At 39.8% G+C, this 25927-nt stretch overlaps 1 protein-coding gene across 3 annotated transcripts in view; it reads right to left on the minus strand.

Annotated features, from left to right (window-relative positions):
* myo3b (myosin IIIB) overlaps positions 1–25927 on the minus strand; it is a 337839-nt gene that overhangs the window by 996 nt on the left and 310916 nt on the right. The gene's annotated exons all lie outside the window — the stretch shown is intronic.

A 25927-nucleotide genomic window follows, 5' to 3' on the forward strand; every position in this document is an offset into this window, starting at 1 on the left:
GATTTATGTCATGATGATTGGAGTGTGTGTGCAGAGACCAGTTGGAAAAACATACCTTTCCCTAACGCAATTTTTGCATTATTTCTAAGCGTAATATCCGATTTGTAATTTCACTTCAAAACATAGAATAATCTGCAAATTTTTCTGTCAAAATTCTAAGTATCATCTACTGTACATATTTTAATCCAACCCATACAGGAATGGTTATGCTGCGATTTGCAAAGAGTTCAGATGTTAAATTCCAAAATGTGCAGTCTGATATTCCTTGCATTAGGCCCCATTTACATAACAATTTAATAGTTGCAATGACATGCTAATTGCAGCGCTGTAACGTTAAAGTTGGTGCATGAATGCCCCCATAGAAAAATAATTTTTGATGACTCCAAATAATTTTTGGATACGGTGCATCTCAGTAAGGGTCTTTTTTAACCAATCACAATGGAGTAGGTCAACATATAAAAAACTCGATCTTACTCATAGGAGGAGATGGAGAAATTGTTCCCAAGCACGTACTTTGTATCATTTAATGTAGGTATCATGTAGATCTCACCATTGCCTCTTAAACTCCTCTGCTCACACAACTGAGACCAGGAACCAAATAATAATCACAAGGATAAATTCATATCTTACTGGGCCATCCTTTGCAACATATTCATCTGGATGGAAGCCTTCTTCAGAGTCTGAAGAGAGGTTCCCCAAAACGTCACCTATTCCAAGATGCTGAGTTACTCCAGCATTTTGTGTCTATCTTCCATATTAACCAGAATCTGCTGTTCTTTCCTACACATTTTGTCTGCTCCATTGCAAAGGTCCTCAAGGTATGCCTACTTTGAAGAAGTTCTCCTCATCTCTCCGACATTTCTGCAAATCTGAAGAAGGGTTCTGACCCGAAACATTACCTATTCCTTTTCTCCAGAGATGCTGCCTGACCTGCAGAGTTACTCCAGCATTTTGTGTCTACATTCTCTTGGATTTGCCATTACATACAATCTGAATACACATTTAGCAAACAAAAATATAGTTAGAAAAATCCCAATTTACATGGATTAGCACAGGGGTTTACTTTTTATTGATCTGAGAGCATTTGTATGGTACAACTAAAAATATGGTTTAATTTACATTAAACTCCATCTTGTTAAGTAAACAAAGAACATTTCTTAATTCTATTTTTGTTTTAAAATAATATACTAATTGCTTTGGAGATTTGACTTTAAACTGGAGAAGTCATGCGAGACTGATTTTAACTGCGAGAAATGATCTTAGTTTTTATGTGTAGCAAATAATAATTTTGTGTATGAGTGAACATGATTATATTATTGCCAAGGGCATAAAAGTGAATCTTGGCACCCAATCAATAAAATATAGGAAAGTACTTTCAGTGAATGCCATTTCAATATAATGGGAAACTTTACAAAAAATAAATATACATGTCATTTATTTCACTGCTTTTAATTCAACCAAAAAAACAAATGATAAAATTAATTATAGATCATCAAACAGTTGCAAATTAACATAACTACCTTCTTATTTTCAAAATCAAATCAAAAGATGCAACATGTATTGCAGCAGATAATAAGACACAAACCAAATCAGAAGACAATGTAAATCTGTTGAATGAGGGGGTTACATCCTAATTACAATTGAACTTGTGTAAACACTGGTGATGACTTGTTTTTAAGCATTCATGCAGAAAGCGATTTGACTAGCATCCTTTATTTTTGAAATGTCTCCATTACATACTTATTTCTGCAGAAACATTGGAGTGAATTAAATGTTAATAGATTATTGCTGGAGATGGGCCAAATGGCCTCCTCCTGCACCTATTTTCTATGTTTCTATGAGATAAATCACTGGCTTTGTAAACACCATGCTATTTGTTTCATGTACTTTTTATATTCTGGGATATCTGGCTACGGGCGGCACGGTAGCGCAGCGGTAGAGTTGCTGCTTTACAGCGAATGCAGCGCCGGAGACTCAGGTTCGATCCTGACTACGGGTGCTGCACTGTAAGGAGTTTGTACGTTCTCCCCGTGACCTGCGTGGGTTTACTCCGAGATCTTCGGTTTCCTCCCACACTCCAAAGACGTACAGGTATGTAGGTTAATTGGCTGGGTAAATGTAAAAATTGTCCCTAGTGGGTGTAGGATAGTGTTAATGTATGGGGATCACTGGGCGGCACGGACTTGGAGGGCCGAAAAGGCCTGTTTCCGGCTGTATGTATATGATATGATATGATATGATACTGTAATGGGGCATTAACTGAAAAACTGCAAAAAGTGGTGAACACTGCCCTGTCCATCACTGGTACTGACCTCCCCACTAGGGACTTCTAGGAGTCGCTGCCTCAAAAAGGCAGCCGGCATCATTTGAGACCGATACCACCATGACCACACACTCATTTCACTCAATCCAACTCCACTCCCAGGATGGAGCCAGCCTTCTTGATGAGCTTGTTAATTCTGTTGGCGTCCACGGCCTTCGCCCTGCATTTATATATCTCTATCTCTATCTCATATAGACACACACACATATATATACACACACACATACATACATATATACACACATATATAGAAACAATTATGCCAAAAGTTATGTTCTTTATCTTGTTATCAAGTTATGATCTTGCTTTCCATTTTTCTAAACTTTCATTGAATTCAAAGAATTAAAACTGAATTAGACAATAGACAATAGACAATAGGTGCAGGAGTAGGCCATTCGTCGCTTCGAGCCAGCACCGCCATTCAATGTGATCATGGCTGATCATTCACAATCAGTACCCCATTCCTGCCTTCTCCCCATACCCCCTGATCTCCGCTATTATTAAGAACCCTAACTAGCTCTCTCTTGAAAGCATCCAGAGAATTGGCCTCCACTGCCTTCTGAGGCAGAGAATTCCACAGATTTACAACTCTGACTGAAAAAGTTTTGGACTGCACTACAGATATCGGTGTAGAGCAGTTGGATCCAATTCCTGATTCCCTCCCCAAAGCCCATTTTGGACAGCACGTCCCTCATGTACTTGTGCGATATCCTGTCGAAGGATTTCTCCTGGTCCAAGCTGACCAGGCAGGCATCCACCCATCTGTGTTGCACGTAGGCAATGGTATCACTCAGTAGCACCAGGCTGCCTGAGATTTTCCTGCCAGGTACGGGTGGTCTGGGTGGATTTGGTCCGGGTGGATCGCCCATCCCAGAGCAGACTTGACCCGGTTGGCGATGGCCTTAGACAGGATCTTGTAATCTACAATCAACAATGTGATGGGTCTTCAATTCCTTATATCATTCATATCCCCCTTCTGCTTGTAGATTAGGGTGATGCTGCCCTTCCTCATAGAGTCTGACATGCTGCCGGCTAGAAGCATGTCATTGTACACTTCCAGCAGGTCCGGGCCCACCCAGTTCCACAGAGCCAAATACAACTCGGCCGGTAAACCATCGCTTCCAGGAGTTTTACTCGAATCAAAGGAACGGATGGAGCCAGTCAGCTCTTCCAGGGTCAGTGGTTGGTCCAGACTCCCCCACTTGCTGTCCTCCAAGACCTCCGTGATAGAGGACAGGAAGTTCTGGGAGGCGGTGCTGTCTGTAGCCTTTCTGTCATACAAAACCTTATAAAAGGATCTGCAGATCATCAGCATGTCTGTTTGCAAGGATGTTACCGACCCGTCCTCCTCCCTAAGGCTGTTGATCACAGAGCTCCCCCTGTGAACCTCATGGAAGAAGAAACGTGAGCACGTCTCATCCTGCTCCACATGGCGGACCCTGGACCGGAACATGATCTTGGAGGATTCTGAGGTAAAGAGCCGAGCTTGCCGGCCCTTCAACTCTCTAAGTTCCTCCCTCACATCCACCCCTCTCAACTGCAGAAGGAGCAGTTGCTGCAAATCTGTCTGGATTTGACACAATTCCCTCTGACTCTGTCTTGCTCTCTGAACTCCTTTGGAGACGAAGAACTTCTTGATGTTCTCCTTGGTTGCTTCCCACCTGAGTGTGGGGGGGGGGGGTCAAACAGGGGCTTCACAGTTCTCCAACATTGGTAGTCCCTCTTTAGCTCCTCAACATTCTCTGGGGTCAACAGCTCCACAATTAACTTCCACGTCCCTCTGCCTGCCTTCCGGCCCTCATGTAGGTGACAGGAAGCCTGAAGGAGGCAGTGGTCAGAGAACAACATGTGAGGTCGGTGTGTCTGACCGTGACGGCCCTCGATGTGAAGAGGAAGTCTATCCGGGACCGGGTTGAACTATCCAGTCTCAACCAGGTGAACCGCAGCTAGGACCCACCTGCAGGGTCGCTGAAGGCATTGCGCAGCTTTGCGTCTTTGACCATCTCCATCAGGAACTTGGAGGTGCTGCCGCATCAATGATGCAGTTGATGTCACTGGCGGAACGAGCGGCCAGCAGCATCAATGATGCAGCTGCGGTGGGAAATGCTGGAGAATGGCCAGCTGCTCGCTCCGCATGGGTGAGGCGTACACATTAATCAGCCGGAGCGGAGAGCCACGGTACGTTACATCCATCACCATGAGCTCCCTCCCCGTAGCAAGATCCACTCTGCACCCCTGACCATACTCAAGTGAAGCAAGTTCTTGGAGTGTATTCCTGTTTAGCAGAGGACAACATGAGTTTACACCCTCCTTCTGTACATGGAAAGCCCTATACCCAAGAAATGCGTTGTGCACAATGACAAAATCTTGCCCACTGGACTTCAAAACTGTCAAAAAGCTTGAATTGTTTGTGAATTATCTGATACTCACTTAAAAATATTCTATCACATTTAGGTTTAAGTTAATTAAAAATACATATATTAACTGGCTTTTCTTTCACACGAGTTTTTCTCCAAAGGATGGAAGGAGTACTTTTAAGTTTAGATTTATTATTGTCACGTGTACCCAGGTACAGTGAAAAGCTTTATCTTATAACATATAACATATAACAACTACAGCATGGAAACAGGCCTGTCCGGCCCTACCAGTCCACGCCGACCATTCTCCCTGACCTAGTCTCATCTACCTGCACTCAGACCATAACCCTCTAATCCCCTCTCATCCATATACCTATCCAATTTACTCTTAAATAATAAAATCGAGCCAGCCTCCACCACTTCCACCGGAAGCCCATTCCATACAGCCACAACCCTCTGAGTAAAGAAGTTCCCCCTCATGTTACCCCTAAACCTTTGTCCCTCAATTCTGAAGCTATGTCCCCTTGTTGGAATCTTCCCCACTCTCAAAGGGAAAAGCCTACCCACGTCAACTCTGTCCGTCCCTCTCAAAATTTAAAAAACCTCTATCAAGTCCCCCCTCAACCTTCTACGCTCCAAAGAATAAAGACCCAACCTGTTCAACCTCTCTCTGTAGCCTAAGTGCTGAAACCCAGGCAACATTCTAGTAAATCTCCTCTGTACCCTCTCCATTTTGTCGACATCCTTCCTATAATTTGGCGACCAGAACTGCACACCATACTCCAGATTCGGCCTCACCAATGCCCTGTACAATTTCAACATTACATCCCAACTTCTATACTCGATGCTCTGATTTATAAAGGCAAGCATACCAAACGCCTTCTTCACCACCCTATCCACATGAGATTCCACCTTCAGGGAACAATGCACAGTTATTCCCAGATCCCTCTGTTCCACTGCATTCCTCAATTCCCTACCATTTACCCTGTACATCCTATTTTGATTTGTCCTACCAAAATGCAGCACCTCACACTTATCAGCATTAAACTCCATCTGCCATCTTTCAGCCCACCCTTCCAAAAGGCCTAAGTCTCTCTGTAGACTTTGAAAATCTACCTCACTATCAACTACTCCACCTATCTTAGTATCATCTGCATATTTACTAATCCAATTTGCCACACCATCATCCAGATCATTAATGTAAATGACAAACAACAGTGGACCCAACACAGATCCTTGCATGCTAGCCAAACAGATCAGATCATCTCTATATTATAAATACAATTAAGTCAAACTCACGTAAAGTGGATACAGCAAAGTGGCAAAGTGCAGAATACAGTTCTCAGCATTGTAGTGCATCAGTTCCATAGACAAAGTCCAATATCCACAATGGGATAGAGGTAAATGAGACAGTATCATACCGTATGGAAGGACTGTTTAGAAGGCTGATAATGGAGTGGCAGTAGCTGTGCCTCAGTCTGGCGGTGCGCACTTTCAAGTTTCTGTACCTTTTGCAGGATGGGAACAGGGAGAAGAAAGAATGACTGGGGTAGGACAAGTCTTTGACTATGTTTTCCAAGGCAACATAAAGTGCAGATGGAGTCAACGGTGGGAAGTCTGGCCTATGTGATGGACTGGGCTACACCTACAACTCTGCAATTCCTTGCGGACTTGGGCAGAGCTGTTCCCAAACCAGGCTGTGATGCAACCTGACAGTGTGCTTTCTGTGGTGTACCTGCAGAAGCTTGCAAGTGTCACTGGATTGTTGAATCTGCTCTGGATTCAAACAAGTACCAGTTCATCCCCAGACCTTCGAACTGGGAAACTACAGCAAGTTGGTGAACTGCCAATCAACTCCACATGAGATAATAGGTGGACCAAGAGCCTAAACACTTTTCAAGAAGTTGAAGATTTCCATGCTCATCCATGTGGCCTCAGAATACCAACTGGACCCCCCCAGTAAAACAACATGTACACTACTCCCATGCAAATTCATTAAGCCCTGAGAAGTTCAAATAATTTATTATTTGAAAGTAAAACCTAGTTTACATTCATTACAAGATGCATTTCCATTTTGTGTCTCCACTTTTACACACCTTTGAGTTAATTGCTAGGTTATCTCAAAATCCAATTTTTCCTTCCTTGCATGTGAACAAAAGTACATGCTCACAACCCAAAAGAAATTGAAATGTGTATAAAGGAACTGCAGATGCTGGTTTATACTGAAGATAGACACAAAGTGCTGGAGTAACTCAGCGGGTCAGACAGCATCTCTGGAGAAAAAGGGTGGGTGACATTTTGGGTTGGAAGAAATATCTGAAGAATGGTCAGCCATCCATTTTCTCCAGAGAAGCTGGCTGACCCGCTGAGTTACGCCAGCACTTTGTGTCTATCGTAGATATTGAAACATGATAGGTGGTACATTGGAATTGAGAACCATGTATTCTCCAGCAAAGTAGATAAACAATGGACATGGGTCTGAACCCAAAACGTCACCCATTCCTTCTCTCCAGAGATGCTGCCTGTCCTGCTGAGTTACTCCAGCTTTTTGTGTCTATCTATGCACAATTACCAACTCTGTTCAATGCTAGTAATCAAAAAAATGTCCTCATAAATTAAAAAAATATTGGAAGAGAGAAGAAAGATGTCAATGAAGCTGTATCACAATTCTATACACCTCAAATGTCCTTGGAGAGCACAGACCTCACTCTTCTAAAAAGAACACTGCACCAAAAGCATATCATAATACGCACGCAACACAGTTTCCTTGTTTCCTAGCAATGTAATCAATTGTTGGCATTTAACTTTATAAATCTCGTTCTTCAACTGGTGTTAAAAATAAACTTTACATTAATGTAATTGTTTGCTAATATCTAAGTTCCTTTCTCGATGCTCATTCTAGGCGCAATCATTTTTTTTCAGAAAGCTTTTCTTTGATCCCACATTGAGCCAGAACATACTGCCATTCAGCTGCCAGTTCTGTAGAGAACCTCTAGCTAACTGCAGCACACAGGTCAGCTTGTTCCCAAATTGCACAGGGAAGTCAGGTATAAGCTGGAGGTCAGGTGCAAGGGAATCTGACCTCTTGCTCCACTCTGGGGATGGAGCACAAGTGTCCACAACTGAGTGGCCAGATGCACTTCACATCTTGTTCCTCAGTATCATACCGGGGATGGTCTTGGCATGCTAGGCAATCATCTCATTCATTTCAATAGGATTGCTGACCTTTTGCTGAAAATAAAAGATGAAGATTGCAAAAAGTGGTTAACACTGCCCAGTCCATCATGGCGGGTACTGACCTCCCCACCATTGAGGGGATTTACAGGAGTCACTGCCTCAAAAAGGCAGCCAGCATCATCAAGGACCCACACCACCCTGGCCACACTCGCATTTCACTCCTCCCATCGGGAATAAGGTATAGGAGCCTGAAAAATGTAACATCCAGATTCAATAGTTCAATATTCAGCAGCAGCATCTGAGGTAGGCGATGTTTCGGGTTGGGACCTTTCTTCAGACAAGTACTTTGTTCATTAAAAACTTGCTGAAGCTGAATTTGTTTAGTTAATTTCTAGCATTTTTTTCAATTAAATTCATTTAATGTTTTCTACTTATTAAAATTATATTTATGTTCTTAGTTTTTTAATCCATTTGAACAGTTTTTAACTGTCTTTGATTTTCAGAGAGATTCGAAAATTCTTCAAGAACCTTCAACAACTATGAGTTATCAAAAGACATCAGGCTCTCGAGAGATGGGGCCTCAAGATCCACAGGCTGAGAAGCAGCCGTAACCTGCAGTATACCCCATTCTGCATATTAGCTGCTGCAGCTAGCACACCAGGATAACTACAGTCACAGAGCTGCAGAAAGTAAATGGAGCCATAGGGAAAGTGCAAGGGTGGGAGCGGTGTAAAAACAAGCTAGAGCAAATCCGGCCCACTGCATTCGATCAAAAGGTTCAGTGTTCATTGTTACTGCCCTACACTGAAGGATAAATTTATTCACTGGCTTAAGATTATTACCAATCGCACAAGCCAGCTCATGAGTTTCCTCTGTATCATCTGTTTGATTGTCTCAGTTTGTGTGCTTGCATTGAATTTACTTTAACCTTGGAACTGGCTGAGAACTATATTCTGCACTCGGTATCTTTTGCATTACCCTACCTATTGGATATGAGTTGAACTTGTTTGTATTCATGTATAGTGTTAGCTGATTTGATTGGATAGCATGCATAATAAAGCTTTTCACTGTACCACAGTACACATGACAATAATAAAACTAAACTCTAAACCCAAATTATTACTAACAGTTCCAGTTTGGGTGTAATGATCAACTGTAAAATGTAGTTAGTTACAGGCTTCCCCGGGTTCTGAACACCCAATTTATGAACCCCCTCGACATATGGATGAGCTCCCATAATACAAAAGATATCAAAAGTCTGATATACACACACACGTTCACTTTAAAAACAACAGAACTTGTTTCTTCTCCCTCCCAACTTTTAGTAATTGCTCTTTATTAGTCTTATGTGCTTTAGATGCTATTAAGGAATATTTAAAATGACCTTAATTACATGAAAATAATGCCTAAAGTTACATGACTGTCAATAAACAAAATGTTCCAAACATAACATTGCAACACAACAATCCTTTCAGAATTATTTTGTTCCACTGATTCATTTGAGGGGAATATTAATTTACAGTTTGCAGTATGTGTGGCTGTTTCTGGGTTATCCGTCATCTATCCTACCATTCTCCAACTTGGCAATGCTGTTCCCTGGAACAAGGTTTTGTAGTAAAGTAACAGTCTGAAATTCTAGCAGCAGTTATATTAAGTAGCAAAATATGAAAGAATCGATTCCTGAAATAAGTACACAGACATTTACACCTGATATTTGATCACCGATCACAATCAAGGCCGTGGAACCTTTTTTCCCCTAAAAGTAGCTCAGAATTTAAACTGTGATAAACAACATTTTATAAAACCATGTAGATCACTAACTATCAGTTCAGAATCATTTGTGACATAAGGTATTGCATTTGAATTTAACTTAAAGTTTGATTTACAATTAACAAAGTACTCTGATTTCTTGCCAAAATTATTTTCTGCCATGTCTTCAATGTCGCTGGTTCAAAATCAGAAGTGATTGACTATCAATCAATTCAGACACTTAATATGACCTAGGATGACCTTGTAATCCAAGGGAAAGTAGGAACATTTGGAAATTAATTGTTTAAGGGTCTGCAGCATATATTACTGCAATCACAAAAGGAGTTTAGAAAGTAAAATTAGATTTGAAACTAACGGTAATTAAACTTTCATTCTGGTATTCGTTGTTTTAAATTTTGCCAGATATTTTTAACATTTGAATGCCGTGGATTTAAAAAAAAGAATATGGCTTTTATTTCCAAAACCTTACAACCAGAACACCTGTTAGAGATCAGCATATGCCACATGTTACAGCTGTTTGTGATTTGATCATACCTATAATCTTTGTTCCACTATGAAATAGTTCCTGTACCAACTAAAGCAGTTGAGGAGCCTTGCATCTGTCCGAGATTCCAGTTCGACCAGCCATTTTTTATAGTTTAGCAACCAAGTGTGTGCACCAAGAAACATAACATAATGATGTCAGAATCTGATACGTCACTTTAGTGCCTTAAAGTGAAATACTGTTAGCAAGCAGATTATTTCAAAATAATCTAGATTCAGGGATAGTTTCATCCCAGCTGTTATCAGGCAACTGAACCATCCTATGACCAACTACCTGAGCTTCCATCTACCTCGTTGGGGACCCTCAGACTATCTCTAAGCGGACTTTACTGGACTTTGTCTTGCACTAAATGTTATTCCCTTTAACCTGTATCTATACACTGTAAACGCCTTGATTGTAATTGTATATAGTCTTTCCGCTGACTGGGTAGCAGCAACAAACAGGCTTTTCACTGTACCTCTGTACACATTACACTAATTTAAACTAAACTAAACTAGTTTAAGTTTGAATTGGTCACTGTAAAATACCAGGTCAGTTTAATGTTACAACTGGATATTTCCGAGGCAGTCCATAATGAATTATTTCTTAAGTAGTCAACATTATGAGAATCTATAATTTCCGAACATTACAAACTAGTTGATTGTAAACAAAGATAAGCACGTGTCCAAGCATGTAAACACAAGACTCGTTTGTAGCTGACTGGACTGTGACCTGCAGTGATGTGCAGGTACACTAATATAATGCGCTTCCGATTGCTTTACATCACACTTCATAGATCCTGGAGTTAGACTTTGACTACAGGCTTGTACTCATTTTTCACACAGTGCCCAATACTTTAGGCTACTGTGTACTTGAATCATAACATCAGTGTCCCATAGGAGAACAACATCTGTGAATTTCCACAGTAATCCGCCACAAACTAATACTTCTGGCGGCTACTCAGCAGAGCTTTGATGTCATGCTGCAACAGAAGATGCCATTGTTCACCCTCCAAACATGGGAGAGATCAAAACTTTGGCCTCTCTAATTTTGGAGCTATTTTCTGCAATATGATACCACGATTCCAGCTTTGAGGCTTACACAGCCTGCATGTTTAAGAGATGGCCTAAGTCATAATGCTTATTGCCCTGAGGCCATGCAGGGAGGGATAGGTCACTGCACCTCAACCAAAGTTCACAATGTGTGTGGTAGACAGTTCCTAAAAGAGGGATTATGTGCCTTGCTCCAAAAACAGTTATACGTCAATTTGGCACACCATGTGCAAGAAGTAGGAACCCATAATAATCAGTATTTTTAATGTAACATCACAAAAATAACAGTTAAATCCTTGAGAAAATATTTCCTTTAATTGTGCCATTTGTGAACAAAAAGCATTTCTTGAATATTTTATTGTCCTTTATTTTTTCGCTGCATTGGGAATGCTGAATTTTAATCCAAATTTTTATAAAATAAGTCAGGTTCAGTTTAATTGCACCAGAGTACAAAAAATTATTATACGTAATTAACTTGTTCATAACAACATCAAGGCTAACATTAACAAAAATCAATTGTTTACGCCAAGTAATAATGTTTAGAGGAAATTTGATTATACATTAACATGATGTATAGGCAATATTAATGGCATCTCCTATTCGGCTGTTCTTTACTACTGAGTGATCAAATGCAGAACTGTTTTTAATTCAGATCAACTGTACAAACTCAGTCAATAGGTTTACCCCATCTTAAAAAGCCTTGCTTTACATTTTTGGTCTTACATTCTGCTTTATATCATAAAGCAAATTGATTTAAAATCAGACTTAGAAAGTAGCCAGGAATTAAAACTCTGATTACTTTTTACTTTGTAGGGATAAGTTTATGATGCATATCTTAACTTTAAGGAAAAGATATCTGACAAATACTTCAGGACAGAGCACTAATTTGGATCAAAAATTCGTAATTACATTATATTGCTTGAACATGCAAGGATTGAGGCTGACTCCCTCGTTAGTCATTGCAATATAGGTTACATTCACTGTTAAACTGTTTCTCATTGACTAAATCGTATTATATGTGGCCATTTTTATCTGTACATTAAATGTGATTGCCTGTTATTACAAATGATGATTATAAATGCAATTCTTCTGTTTAACAAGAAGAAGACAGCTTTTACCAAATCCTCCCATATTTGTATAATCAATCCTTAAAACTGCAAATCCTTTGTACTGAAAGAACATAATGAGGTTTCAGTTCTTACAAGTTTATTGAGGCAATGTGCTAATGTTCAATTAATCTTCAGGAATTTTTTGAGAAACTTTCTTCAAGATGTAAAATGCCAATCAAACACCTTGCTAAGAAGGGGAAGGTTTAATTGATTGCCTTCACCTCTTATTTTATGCTTTTTTTAGTTATTACTATTCATCCTGTGGATCATTATTACAGTATAAATATCCTTCGGTTATTGCAAGCTTTATTCTAATACACAACTACCTGACAGACTGCTAGACTGGTACTGAGTCAGACAGTTCATGAAGTTGGCATGTTCAAAGAAACACAAATATTCTTGATTTTCATTAGACTGAAGGGTCTCGACCCGAAACGTCACCCATTCCTTCTCTCCAGAGATGCTGCCTGACCCGCTGAGTTACTCCAGCATTTTGTGTCTACCTTCGATTTAAACCAGCATTAAGGGTTTTTTTCCTACAAATATTCTTGATAATAAGGTATGTCTATTCTTCCAAACGAGAACAAGATATTTTGAATGATCTGAATTTAATCTTCACATAACATACTTTCATCTCCTATTTCTCAACAATCTCACACTGTGATAAAAATATTTATCTTCATCAAATATTAGTGGAAAAATACATCAGTAAAAGTGGAAGAAGCAAGGTTGAAATGGCCGTTCCAACTATTTTTACTAGTACAGAACCGCTCGAACAAGAAATGTGAACCAGTTGGACAAATCATTTTCATTGTGGTGTAAATGATCAACTGGGTGCAAGCTCTTCTCCAAATGATGTTATTATTCATATTTCAGCTTCTGAAATGTCTTTTCCAGAAACACGGCTTCCTTTGCCGTAGTCGATGGAGCCCTCTCACGCATTCTTCAACTTCCTCCACATCTGCTCCCCCCACCTTCCTCTTCCCAGACAGAACAGCAATAGATTTCCCTTGGTCCTCACCATTCACCCCGGTAGCCTCCTTACCTAACACATCACCCTCTGCCATGACTGCCAGTTCCAATGTGATACTAACACGAGTCACATGATCCCCTCTGCCCTTTCTCTGCTTTCTACATGGACCTCTCTCTTCATGACTCCCTGGTCTGCTCATCCTTCCCCATCCACTCCTTCCCATCCCCTGGTACCTCCCCTTGCTTCAGTAGGTGGTGTGGTACTTGTCCCCTCACTTCCTCCCTCACTACCATCCAGGGACCTAAAGAGTCCTTCCAGACGAGGCGGACGTTCACCTGCACATCTTCTAACTTGGTCTACTGCATTCAATGAAGTGGCCCCATCTCCATTGGTGAAGTAATGCGTAGATTCAATGACTGTTTTGTGGAGCACCTTAGCATTGGTTGCATCAGCCATCTTGAGGTTTCAGTTACATGTCACTTTAACTCTCCATCCTAGTCCCACAATGACCTGCGTCTCCTTGGCCTTTTCCATTTCCACAGAAAGGCCAAACACAAATTGGAAGAGCAACATCTTACATTCAGCTCAGGTGGCTCACCAGCCCAATGGTATGAGCATAGAATTTTACAATTGTCGTCGTGGCTATCCCTCGAGGTCGAGGGTGATGGTCTACGTTCCATTGTTTTTAATGAACTCTCAGGTGGCTTATGAGTCCAATCAGGCTTTGAAAGTTCTTCGGCATTCAGGGCAGGTAATTCCAGATGCCTGGTTGGGCTTTAGTTGTTGCTGCCTCTCTTTCCGTTTACTTCACTTTTCTTCTAATTCTGCGCATCTGTTGACTTCGAAGGTTGCTGTTCCTTCTTGGATGATGGTTTGCCAGAGGTTCCTGTCGTTCGCATTGGTTTCCCAATTTTCGATGTCGATTTCACATTTCATGCTGGCTTTTAAGGTATCTTTGAATCTCTTCTTTTGACCGCCTCTTTTACGTTTGCCTTCTTTAAGCTGGGAGTAGAAGGCTTGCTTTGGTAAACGCTCATTTTCCATCTGAACAACATGACCGCTCCATCTTAGTTGGTTCTTGATGACCTAACCCATAACCACCTCCCATATACGGTGCTGAAATATCACATTTACATAAGTATTCAGACCCTTTACTCAGTACTTTGTTGAGGCACCTTTGGCAGCGATTACAGCCTCAAGTCTTCTTGGGTATGACGCTACAAGATTGGCACACCTGTATTTGGGTAAATTTTCTAAACACCTGTTTTGGCTATTTTATTAGGGTGTATTGTATGTAGATTGATGATTTAAAAAAAAGAATTTAATCCATTTTAAAATAAGGCTGTAACGTAACAAAATGTGGAAAAGGTGAAGGGGCCTGAATACTTTCTGAATGCACTGTACCCTCATCCATCCACCATGTCATCTTCTCCTTTAGATCACCTCTCTTGTCTCCTCCCCCTTGCTGGCTCCAATCGCCCATCACTCCTCCCCATCTAGCTCCACTTATCACCCACCAGCCACGATCCCAGCCCCTGTACTCCCCTCTGTATTTCTATACACAGGCAATCTTTCCTTTTCCTTCAGTTGTGATGCAGGGTCATGACCCGAGACGTCAACTTACACCTTTTCCCAGCATGAGCCACTTGGTGCTTCCAGCGTTCTATTTGTCGTCCCAGATTCTAACATTTGGAGTTTTTTTTGTCTTTATTCTTTCATTTATGCTTTTTAATGTTCACATTTCTGTTCAAACTTATTTGAAAGTTGGTAAACAACAGCTTCTAAATTATTTCTATTCAGACAATATTTTAGAATGTCATTCTCTTTTAAATAAGCAACAAAAATATCTCTTGATATATTTCAGATTGACAACCCCATTCAACATTGTTTATAGAGTTGCATAGGGGTTATCATTAAAGAAACCTTTTCAAACAGAATGCTACACCGGTTATCTATTAGTAATCTAATGTTAAATAATTACAATGGCTTTAAAAACACCATAGACTTCAACTTATCAGATGCATTATTGTACAATTGTTAGCATGCGAGTATTTCAAGGATTTTAAAAATGTTGTCCCTTATGCAGTATACCTAAAACAAATAACTTTTGCTTAAGTTTCTACACAACTCCTCAAATTAACAGAATGAATAAATACTAAAATCTAACAACAATGATTAGTTTGAGCTGAAGTCTTTCATCTTGAATGATATTTATTTAAAAAAGTGTAAATACCTGTGAAAACTTGATTTCCATTCCACATCATTTGTGCTTGAAATTACTTAATCATTTGTGTTGGCTTGGCTGATATTGGGCAGTATCAGAACTACCTAGTGGAATATATCAAGGCAATTCTACAGTTCCAAGTCACCAGTGATGTATTTAATGAAGTTGTGAAACTCAAGAGTTACCCAAATCTGTCTTGTAATTAAGGGGAGAATATAAAAGTATAGGTACGATAAATGAACTACTTATAGATTTGCTGGTTAGAAATCGAGTAATATTTACAGGTATTGGAGAAGAAACAAAAGCAATAAAATATATCTGAAGAGATAAAATAAAAGAATGCAACGAGCAAGCAGTGGTCAAATTAGATCTTTGGAAGAACAGTGAAAATGGTGGAAATACATGTTTTATATGTTATGTGTCTAGGTAATGTTTGATCTCTATTCAAATTTCATATGTTGGATGCTCACACATCATAACTATATAAAAAAGGGCACAAAGTGCTAGAGTATCTCAGCAAATCAGACAGCATTTCTGGAGAACATGGATATGTGACATTTCAGTTCGGGACCCTTCAGACTAATGAAGGGTCCCAACACGAAACATCACCTATCCATTTTCTCTAGAGATGCTGCCTGACCCGTTGAGTTACCCCAGCATTTTGTGTCTATCTTTGGGGTATACCAGCATCTGCAGTTCCTTTTTATTACATTTTATCATCACCTTTCCATGTTCTCCAGAGATGCTGCCTGGCCTGTTGAGTTACTCCAACATTTTATTTCCTTTTGTGTATTAATCAGCATCTGCAGTTCTTTGTTTCTACTTTTCTTCATGTTAATGTGTTTTATTAATCAATGATATATGTTAAATTAATTCAGCATTTCATTAATTCAGCATTTTATGTTGCAATTGGATAACAACTACAGCTTCTGACAGCAATTTCATTTATAGAATTCATATTTCTGGCACTGTAACAACATTAAAGATTGAAACAGAGACAGACCATTCATCCTGACAATTTAATAACCTGGAAAGGGTGCGGAGAAGATTTATGAGGATGTTGCCAAGACTCAAGGGCCTGAGCTATGGGGAGAGTTTGAGCAGACTGGGATTCGATTCCTTGGTGTGCAGGAGGATGGGGGGTGATCTTATAGAGGTGCATAAAATTAGAAATTCATCTGAAACTTCAATTCATCCAAGCATTCTGGGACAAGGAGTTCCAAAGATTTGCAACTTCTTCAAGAGATGAAAAATCATTGGAACTCCTTGTCCCAGAATGCTTGGATAAATTGAAGTTTCAGATGAATTTCTAATCAACAAGGAAACCAAGGGTTAAAAGGAAAGGGCAGGAAAGTGCATTGAGAATTGTCAGATTAGCCATGATCCTATTCAGGGCTGAATTGCCCACTCCTGTCCTTATTTTTTGTCATCTAATCATCTTGAACTTATGTTCCTGGTCAATCCTCCAATGATAGAATGTCAATGCTCTTTGGAAAACTAAGTATATTACATTCACTGTATTTTCTGGCCTACATTGCTCCTAAAGTTCAAAAAACTCCAGGAAGTTAGATAAGCACAACGGCACTCTCTGAACCCATGCTGGGTGTCTTTTTTGCTTTTTTTCAAATAATTCCTTAAATATCAATTTGAACATGTTTCTACAATTGATATTTACTTGACTGTTTTAATTTTTCACCTGAGTCTTTCAAAAAATATATTTGCTTGATGCTTTCAAGACCAGAAAACTTACAAAAACATACAAAAGGATGATCAGCCATGATCACAATGAATGATGGTGCTGGCTCGAAGGGCTGAATGGCCTCCTCCTGCACCTATTTTTAAAAATAAAATAGTTAAAAGTTTAGAATAAAATACTTTTGAAGGTTCTAAATCCTGATTATTACCATCATCCGTTGTTAAAATTGCTCCACCATAAAACAGTTTCTAATTTTTGTATTATCACATTGAGGTCACATGGACCTCAAGTTTCTGTATTTTTATTATGCCCTACATTATGTTAGTATTTAGGGGATGGCTCATACACTTGTTGCAAGCTGTCTCTTGCTGTTCTTAGCTTCATCCAAAACTGATTCTAATTTCTCTCCTCTACTGCTTTTATCCCATAATTTAATATCAAAGATAACACACATCTCTCCTATAAACTAAGTATCCCACAACATTTAATTCTCAACCCTGGTCACTTTTCGACCACAAATCTGTAATGGTCGTGAGATTGTACCAATTAATTCGTACCTCTATAAATACCACATGCACTTAGATAAACAATTTTCAATTTTGTCTTTGTACCTTTTTTTCCTGCTCATAATTGGAAATCCGACTTACAACCCACTCAATTTCATATAATATGATTTTTCTTCAGCCAGGGAACAACTCTGCATTTACTTGTTAACAATGATGTTTTTCTCATACTTACAGCCTCTCTAGAAAAGTCATAATGGAGAGATCATGCCCCCTTTAGAATTTTACCACTGGATGTAAACCGGAACATGGTCTTTGCAATACATAGAATTGCATTCCTACCCACCCAGGTAAAAAAATACAGATGCCCAAACAGCTGCCAAACATAGCAAGTAGGTTTACTTGCGTGGGAATGAACAGCAGATCCTGGTTTACAACGAAGATAGATACGTAAAGCTGGAGTAACTCAGTGGATCAGGCAGCATCGCTGGAGAAAAGGAATAGGTGACGTGTCGGGTTGAGACCCTTGTTTAATATTAAAGTAACTTTACTTATGTTGATTGCATCTGGACTTCCAATTGAGAGCCGGACTATGAACAAGCTTGACGTAGGAAGTTCCTGTTATTTCTCGCAGTACACTTGAACAAATGGATTCTGCCCCTGGGATACCCGCCTTGACAGCTTAGATTAATGGTTATTACAGATGATATCACTGGAGTTACCCCAGGACTGGTAATGTAGATTTGGGGCCAAAGTTTTCAAACACTGTGGCTGGAAGCATCAGGCTTGAGTTTCCACTAAATCTTTATACAGCATTAGTTGTCATGACGATGAGACATGATAATGATATGCAAATATCATGACCTATGTATCAGGTGACTTGAGAGTTGGAAGGTGTGCTTGCTGTGTGCTGCAAGGCCGGAGGTTGCAGTCAGGAGAGACAATAAACATAGAAACTAAGTAATGTAACTTATAAAGTTGTGTCTGCATCATTATTCCACATCTGAGGTGGAGATGTGACATTAGTGTTGTGATATTAACGTTGTATTGTAACCTGACATTGATAGAATATTAATCTAGAAACCATGCAAGTTTAAGTCATATGCTTAGCAACTGCATGATATGCAAGTACACAAATAATACATGAAGGAGGCCAGTGGGCAAGTGTATGCCATAAATGTCGATGGGAGCAATTTGAACCTAATTCGCCCAATGGAGAAATTAATGTGGTCAACTGCCTATCAATTCCCTGTTTGATTTTATTCTCCACAGGTTTGAATTAAGAATATAATTAGATGAAATGTACGATAAACAAATAGCCAATTCAATTCTGTCAAGGCCCAGTGTAAGAATCGGGTGAACATTCTTTAGTTTAGAGAAACAGCATAGAAACAAACCCTTCGACCCACCAAATCCACACCAACCAATGATCACCCATACACTAGTTCCATGTTATCCCAATTTTGCATCCTACACTTTAGGAACAATTTACAGAAGCCATTTAACCCACAAAATTCACATTTTTTCAGTGATTACTAGTCTTTGGAATGTGGGTGGAAACTGGAGCTCTCGGAGAAATCCCACGTGGTCACAGAAATAACTCTGTACAGACAGCACCCTTAGGATCAAACCCTGGTCTCTGGTGCGGTAAGGCAGCAACTCTACCATTGCGCCACTGGATATACACTGGTTCAGTGGTAAAATACTTCTGAAATTTTCATTTTGTTTCATAAAATTAAATTAATTTGGCTTTCAGTAAAGAGGTTTCACTTTACATATCCATTAAAATATCAACTTCAAAATAAAAACTCTATTTGGAATATTTACAACCTTTATACAAAAACCAATTACAATATTTTTCAAGTTAGGTAAGGGGGAGGTGCAGCGAGACCTGGATGTCCTTGTACACCAGTCACTGAAAGTTGGCGTGCAGGTACAGCAGGCAGTGAAGAAAACTAATGGAATGTTGGCCTTCATAACAAGAGGATTTCAGTATAGAAGAGGTTCTTTTGCAGTTTTATAGGGCCCTGGTAAGACCACATCTGGAGTATTGTGTACCATTTTGGTCTCCTAATTTGAGGAAGGACATCCTTGTAATTGAGGCAGTGCAGCGTAGGTTCACGAGATTGATCCCTGGGATGGCTGGACTGACATATGAGGAAAGATTGAAAAGACTAGGCTTGTATTCACTGGAGTTTAGAAGGATGAGAGGGGATTTTATAGAAACATATAAAATTATAAAAGGACTGGACAAGCTAGATGCAGGAAAAATGTTCCCAATGTTGGGCGAGTCCAGAACCAGGGGCCACAGACTTAGAATAAAGGGGAGGCCATTTAAAACTGAGGTGAGAAAAACTTTTTCACCCAGAGAGTTGTGAATTTGTGCAATTCTCTGCCACAGAGGGTAGTGGAAGTCAAATCACTGGATGAATTTAAGAGCGAGTTAGATAGAGCTCTTGGGGCTAGTGGAATCAACGGATATGGGGAGAAGGCAGGCACGGGTTATTGATTGGGGATGATCAGCCATGGGCTCGAGGGCCGAATGGCCTCCTCATGCACCTATTTTCTATGTTTTTGTTTCTGTCTATAAAACCATGAATTATCCTGTTTTTAGACATATAGTGCAGAAACAGGCCCCTCGGCTCACCGAGTTCATGCCGAGCAGCGATCCCCATACACTAACACTATCCTACGCACTAAGGACAATTGAACATTTTTACCTAAGCGAATTAACTTACAAACCTGTACGTCTTTGGAATGTGGAAGGAAACCGGAACACCCAGAGAAAACCCATGTTGTCATGGATTGAACATACAAACTCTGTATAGCCAACTCTCATAGTCAGGATCAAACCCATATCTCTGGCACTCTAAATCAGCAACTCTACCGCTGCGCACAGTGCTGCCCCTTAAATTTGCTGACCTAGATAGTTATGGAGCTGTTTGGTGTGGTTCTGAGCTGAGATAGAGCCTCAAGTGATGTATTCGGCTGAAATGGGGAAAGTGGGACACAAAATCTCTCTGTGAAAAACTTCAGCACCTGCACCCAGAAATGCATCTTATGAATATCATACTATTTGCTTACAAGATTTATATTTTGTATTTTGTTCACATTTTGTTAACATTTAGCACTTCCATTTCTTGAGCAACTGACCAAGGATTATTTACAGATTCCAGGTGCTCACTGTGCAACAGCGGGAAGGCTTTAAACAATGACATCTCCCCATTGAGCCTTTATGGTGGGAGGACCAAACTTCAGTGCCACTCTGTGCATCTAGACCTGGACCTTTAATGTCCCATTCTGACACATCCTTGAATTGAAAGATCAGCAAATTCAGATAAACTAGGGGTGTCTTTCACCAAGTATATAATCTTCCAGCTTGCCTTTGTGTGCTTTCCAGGGACAGCCTCGCTACACATTTTTTCATGATGAATCTCAAAAAGGAGCACTACACTTCTTTCCAAACCTTCTTGGCAATTACACAGTCCAGAAGGAGAGGGATGACAACCTCATCTCCAATGCAGCTGCCTCAAGGGCAGTGCGTGGTCATGCTGAGACTCTAGCGACGCATGAAGAATCTGATGAGGACGGACCTTTTCACCATCAGCCAAGCGAGGTTTCATCCTTCTGCCATTGAGGCATTTTGCCACTTGACTTTGACTGTCTTCTCAGAGAACCATCCCACCAAGACAATTGCCTACTTGACGTGGTTCGTCTCCCTCAAATTTACTACAAAGAGCAGATGGTACAGCATGGAATGTTCTAAGGCAACATGGCCAAATTGTTCCTTCAAAGTACTGGGTAACGATAGAACCACAGAGTACGGTAATCTGTGGCCTCTGCATACCCAGTGTCTTTGCGCAGGTTGATGCAGCCACACACACGTTTAGTAATTAGATGCAGGCACATTATTCCTACCCTTCACTGGAGATCTACACATTGCATCTTAGTGGAAATAATCCATTTCTGATCTCCTTAAAAATGGAGGACTTCTCAAATAACTGCTGCAGTGCTGGAGCAGAGGGGTTGTGAGCTACACTTGTGTCATGCACAATGACGGGAGACCCTTGCACCTGATCACTAGGTTCTTTCCCATAACTGAGAGAGAGCACCCTTCCCACAATTATACTTTCTGGCTCATAGTGGCTGCAGACCCCCACCCAGTTTTTGATGCATACCAACCTCCTCTGAATCACCAACCTATTTCTTCCCACTTCCTTCCTGATCGACTTGGCAAAAGACAATACAACACACAAATAAGACAGAGGGCAGTGGGCGGTCTTGCCTGACTACAGATTTGATTGGATTCCATTTCCCACCCATTAATTAGCATTGTGTTACAGATGTCTGCATAATGCCGTTGTATCCAATTGTCGATTCCTTCCCCAATGTCCAATTTTGGAGAGAGTACTTTCATCATGTGTGATAATCTGTCAAAGACCTTCAACTGGTCCAAGCTCCCTCTGACTCTGTTCCCACCATCCTGTCCCATTTGCATGGACAGTAATTTAAAACAGAATTATAATGCAAACCCTGACACCAACAATACTGTATATTACCTACATTTCTAAGGTTGAGAAAAGTAAAATATTATTGGTAGACATATTTGATCGCACTGCAGGTATGGTATATATGTGCTAATTCATTTTACAATAATTATGTGGTCTGAAATTAGAGCAGAAATCATATCTTACCCATTTTCATATCAAACCCATTTAATCAAAATTGCTATCTATTTTATGTTTCCAATTGGTCAGATTTTGCCAAAGCAAGACTGTGATAGCTTCGTTACATTCAAAAGAATAAAACTAAAATTCACTCTAGAATCTTTACAAACTATTACCAACTTAGAGTTAAATGGCTGAAGGAGGCAGCTGGTCACACCATCTGTTCAAAGATTTCAAGGGCCAAAAGAGACAGGTTACACCTTTAGCCAAGCCAACCCTTTCTTTACCCCCTTCTACTGATAGCCTGCAGTGGGCTAATCTAAATTTCACGCTCTGATTTATTCAGACACTCCTACTGCTCCTGCCATGGACTCAGCTGCCAGAGGCTTGTTTCTCTCAATTTCTATTACTCTTTTCACCTCTGCCAAGATAGTCTTCCTTCTCAGTCAATTAAAAAAAGGGAAAATATAAACATTTGTAAAATGTGTTTAGGTTAAGTAATGGATTCACTGCGAAGTGCATTCAGAGAAATGCCGGAGAGCACCCATCACATCTGAATGATACATAAAATCATAACCATTTACTAAAACTGCGAGTTCTCAAGCTTTATTCCATTCATTACTATGTGTTGATGCAAATTAAGGCAATTGAATTCAAATGTGTGAAAAGAGGATTAGGATGCAACAAATTGCAGGTGTTAGGAAGCTGAAACAAAAGACACTACATTTTAATGCATTTTGGGTCATTAAGATTTCTTTGATGTTTTTATTCTACTCTCTTCATCCTTTATTCTATCTTTTTAACCCTTAATCTTTTTATGAACACTCTTGTAAAGAACATGTTTTTGCATATATCTTTAAACAACTATAATTTAACACATTTGACATTTCTGTTACTCTAGTTTCAGCCACTTTATTAGTTTAGAAAGGAAGTAGACAAAGTGGACCCGTTGGGCCCAAACCTCTCCTGCATTGGTGCAGCACCCTGTCCTCCCCCCCTCCCCTCTCTCCTCAACCCCCCCTCCCCTCTCCCTTCTCCCCCACTCCCCCCTTCCCCCTCCCTCCTCCCTTCCCCCTCCCCTCTTTTAAACTTTAAAATGTGAATAACTTTAAAAATATAACACCGATTTCAATAAAACTACTTGCATTATCACTAAAGTGACAATGGTGAGTAAGGTGGGCCTAAAATTGTCACGCTATTGTGTACCGTTTTGGCTGAAGTTCAGTCACAAACAAGATAACAAACGAGAGTTTTAGTATATAGATGGCACTTGTGAAGGGTCACAATAAAAGCAATGTTAATATTTTATTTTTACCTAAGAAAAGTGCAATGAACAGATTGTTTCATCCTAAACGGACCAGAATAGCATTATTGCCTGAGAAAAACAGATCATGCTGCTAAAATAGTGCATGACCACATTAGTCAGAAACTAAATTTGCCACAAAGTGTAAGAAACATAAAACATCAGAGTGATAGACCCATTTGTTGCTTTCCTTTGTTCATATGGTTACCAGGCCACACAGGCAGGAAGTTATTTTCTGACAAGCTTGGCCCCAGGTGTTCCCAATAACCGCCTCACTACGGCAATGATGATCAGCTTATCGGGAGCTACTGAGACACATCAGCACAGTTTGCAATCAATTATTACTCTGATACATAGATTCACACTTATATGGGTAATAAAGAACCTTGAATACTGAGCTCTCACTAATTGTTTTGAAAACTTATAAGAAATAAACAGATGAAAAAGACTTAGCTCAGAAATCTTTAAGTCATAACTAGCGTTTACAACTGAAGTCTCAATTTTAATTATCTCAACTTTTCTAGTTTTTTTCAGTCATCATTCCAAAAACATGCGAAAGGCACCAAGAAAAGAGAAAAATATGTTTGAAATATAAAAAAATTATATTTCAGCCGAAGATATAGACAAAGTGCTGGAGTAACTCAGCAGGTCTCTGCAGAAAAGGAATAGGTGACCCGAAACATCACCTATTCCTTTCTCGAGAGATGCCAGCATTTTGTGTCTATCTTCAGTGTAAACTAGCATCTGCCTTTCCTTCATATACATTGTATTTCAGCTGGCCAGTTTTTTGTTTGTTATACATCATTGAAGCTTCTTCATGCTTTTATACAGAGTGCAATATAAGGTGGAAACTTAGCCTTGATCGCAAGCATACTGTGCAGTACTAAGTAACAGGAGGGGAGGATGGTGGGTGGATATAACCAAAGTGCCTGCTTAGCCCAAGCAAACAAAGATGAATTTCCACTCATGCTTTTATTTTCATCTCTGTTATCAAATGACAATACAGGAGAACTGAAGTGCTTCAAGAAATAAACTTATTATCAGTGCACAGAGAGGAAATATAATATTCTACGGTGAATCAAAACAAATTAGCAAAGAAAGGAAATTTAGAAAACAAGTGGTTTGAGTGGAAAACATTGTAATTCCTTGGGCTCCTGAAAATGAATTATTTGTAACACAAGGAGCAATACTAAATCTTAATGTTAATTTGTCAATCAGAGGAAAATGAAAAGTGGATAGACAAACATGGCTTTACAAACCATGAATAATGTAAAAATCTACACATAAAACCCGTAGGTTTATGAGGATGTAATACTGATGGCTTTAGATATATTTTAGATATATTCCTCATTAGTTCATGTCAACCAGGTGTTCATATGTTTATTATGAAGCAATAAAACCTACCTATAAAGTATTTTTACATAAAACAGAGAAAATGTCACAAGGTGCTGCACATGGTCATAAGAAAAATTGGTGCCAGTGAAAGGAAACACTAACCCAGATAACCAAGAGCTGGATCAGAGAGGATGCTTCAAAGGAGGGAAGGGGAAGAAAGCTGGGAGAGCAAAGAGATTTAAAGAGAGGAATCCACAGATATATCTTTGCAGCAATTGCTAATGTACTGGGGAGAATGTTGCATAAAACAAGGAAGGGGAAAATTGGGGAGGATTATGGATTTAAAATGAGGCAGAGATAGAGAAGGATGGGTGTATTTAAACATAATGGTGAATATATTAGGTTCGAGCTGTTAACAGCAACGTTAAATCAGTGAGCACAGGAGTGATCGATGACATTAAATTGATACATAATATGATTAAGAATCATCATCTTTGATATCTGGATTTTAAAGTGAATGGCAACTGGGAAACAACCAGAGAATTGGAGCATTCAAAACTAGTGGCAGCAAATGCATGCACAGATTTATCAGTGGGGCATTGACAGAGCACAAGTAATCTTTGAAAGGTAGTTGTAGTATGTGATAGAGGGGAATAGGATTAGAAACTATATTATAAACAACCTGGTTCATAATGGTAGGAGGGCAGTTCCAATGGAAATAGGTTTGGTATCCAAAGATTTATTGTACTGTTTAAGGAAATTTAACAGCACTAAGCTACTGAAGGGGTTGAAAGAGATGAAGGATGATAAGTAGAGTTGGATTTTATCAGTATATATGTGGAGGAATTAAACATTGGATGTCAGACGAGTTAAAAATGGAATTGAGGGGAGAAACCCCACAGAAACTCACAACTG

This window comes from Rhinoraja longicauda, chromosome 8, assembly GCF_053455715.1.
Source record: "Rhinoraja longicauda isolate Sanriku21f chromosome 8, sRhiLon1.1, whole genome shotgun sequence".
Lineage (NCBI taxonomy): Eukaryota > Metazoa > Chordata > Chondrichthyes > Rajiformes > Arhynchobatidae > Rhinoraja > Rhinoraja longicauda.